Raw genomic sequence first — 2,500 nt, 5'->3', positions numbered from 1 at the left:
AGAACAATAGCAAAAAGTCCTTTGGGAATTTGACTCTATGATTATGCAAAACTTAAGGTGGCTCAAACCAGTTTCAACACTTTTGAAGCACTTTTAAGAGACCTTGTTATTAGAAGGATGGACACTTAATGACGTAACAGCAATGTTATGGTACCATGTAAAACATCAATTATTGCTGAACAAGACGCAGTCATTTTTGTGACGTAAAATTACCATGGAAACAGGAAAGCCTTGCAAAAACAAACCTATATTTTGGCTTTAGTTGTCCATATCTGAAAAACGAACTCTGGTGACCCCAATTTTTTATTGCACAAAAGTGATCAGCAGGCCAAGAGGAAACTCTCTGCAAAGTTTAAAAAACTTCTGTGGAGCGGATTCAGAGCTATCTTAAATTCTCAATTATTTAAGGTGGCTCTGAATCCGCTCCACAGAATTTTTTTAAACTTTGCAGAAAGTTTCGTTCTGGCATGTTGATACTTCAGAAATAAAAAATAGGGGTCACCGAGTTCGTTTTTGAGATATGAGCAGCTAAAGCCAACATATGGGGTGTTTTAGCAGGGATTTCCTGTTTTCTTGTTGCCACGGTTACGTCTTACGTCACAAGAATGACCGAATCTTTTTCACCAAAGATTGGTGTTTGACATGGTACCATAACATTGCTGTTAAGTGATAAATTGTTGTAGTGTCAATCTTTCTATAGAAGAATGTTTCTTTCAAGTGTTAAACTGGCTTGAGCCACCTTAAGCTACATTTTCCTATTGTTTTGGCACCAGCATGGATGGCTGTCTTATGACGTGAGGTTTTAAGGAGAACATCAGCACTTGAGGATAAATGTTCATTTTCTCCCCTAAATTTAGCACCATTCATACTAGTTTTGTTCTTGAGGGTTTGCCACACCTTCATCACGTTGAAATGCTTCGGAATAGTTGCGAAGTGATTGCATTAACATTTAACGACGACGTTCTTGGTGCCGTTGCGGTCGTCGATACTAAATATCCCTATTAAATCGTCTGGCGTTAGACGGATTAAAATCTACAAGTATCATTCTCGGGATTGAAAGGGTTAAATGGTAGATACAAGATTTAAAGGGGTATTAACATTGTATATATATTTCACAAATCGAAAGTGGTTCAGTGTTGTCTGTACTCTTATCGACAATGATATTCGTCATCACAGTGGCCAAAATGTCGTGCGCCTCGTGAGTCCACAACAAATTTTGACCACTGTGATGACGAATATCGTTGTCGAAAAGAGTACAGACAACACTGAACCACTTTCGATTTGCCTTTTTACCACAACATTATATTGAACGCCAAAGAAATTGTTTATTTCAGAGCGTGACCAAAATCGTGACACAAAAAAAGAGCCAGCGTTGTCTATAACTTTCTCGCAATATGATTGGTTTATTTCTTAAAATGAGCGTTCCTGATTGTCTATTACATTGCGTGACAAATGGACGCGAGCATGACGCGAGCAGCGTTTTCTAGACTCTTATCGATAACGGCAAATTAGCCAATCAGATTGCGAGATTACAAGCAAAAATCGTGGTGAAAAACATACATTGACCATTCCGCATAGAGGCACTTCATAGGGGCTATTAAAGCCCAATGAAACGACCAGGGACCCGTTTCTCGAACGTCCCGAAAACTTTTCGGGGCCCGAAACTGAAGGCATTTGTGAAACTGTCAACCGCTTGTTTTGGAGAGCCGATGTTGTGACATTTTTTCAAGGTAACAAAAAGCAAAATGACTGTGAAGTTTGACGCCTTAAATCCTCTCCGTTCTTGAGATACAGAGGGAATTGTGACACCCGAAAGTGGCCCGTAATGTTTCGGGACCTTCGAGAAACGGGCCCCAGAACCGAACAACTGCCATAAGAATCCCAACTGGCCGGAAATAAATAGTGCCACCGAGAAGTTGAACCAGGGACCACCGAGATCGAATTCAACTAGTGGTCAGAGCGGGTCTTGAACCGGGGATCTCCGGATCTCAAGGCAAGCGCCCTAACCACTGCGCCACACTGTCTACAGATCGGCTTCCGCCACAAACTGTGCCTGACTTGTGTAAAGAATGTATGGTGTAGCTCATTATTCTCTATCTTAATGCCAGAATGGTCATTTTGTGATTTAGCAAGAGGGAATTACATGTACCTAAGAGTGTTGATCTATCACTTTGCGACCTTGTCCCAGCAAACTCACAAATGGATTTATTTTTAGATACACTTTGCGGGCGAACAAACAAAGGGCCGCCAATCTTAACCAATCTTAGGAAGCCATGTCACGCGTGACAACTGATTTTCGCGGGAACGGGTATTCTAAAAATAGACTTATTTGTGACTGCGCTGGGGAGCTCGGCCATGCCGTAACAACAATCTTATCTAATTCATTCTTGGATTTAGATAGAGAATACTAATTTTGGTGGCATTTGAAGTTTATCGGAATTCACAGGAGCATTGTGTTCCTGTCGGCGGTTACCCTGTTAACTTTTTAATATGTTATGCA

At 40.9% G+C, this 2,500-nt stretch overlaps 1 protein-coding gene across 3 annotated transcripts in view; it reads left to right on the top strand.

Annotated features, from left to right (window-relative positions):
* LOC138026589 (anaphase-promoting complex subunit 1-like) overlaps nucleotides 1-2,500 on the top strand; it is a 65,468-nt gene that overhangs the window by 30,852 nt on the left and 32,116 nt on the right. The window lies entirely within an intron of this gene.

The sequence above is a fragment of the Montipora capricornis genome, chromosome 12 (assembly GCF_036669925.1).
Source record: "Montipora capricornis isolate CH-2021 chromosome 12, ASM3666992v2, whole genome shotgun sequence".
Lineage (NCBI taxonomy): Eukaryota > Metazoa > Cnidaria > Anthozoa > Scleractinia > Acroporidae > Montipora > Montipora capricornis.
This window is presented reverse-complemented; position numbering and strand designations above follow the sequence as displayed.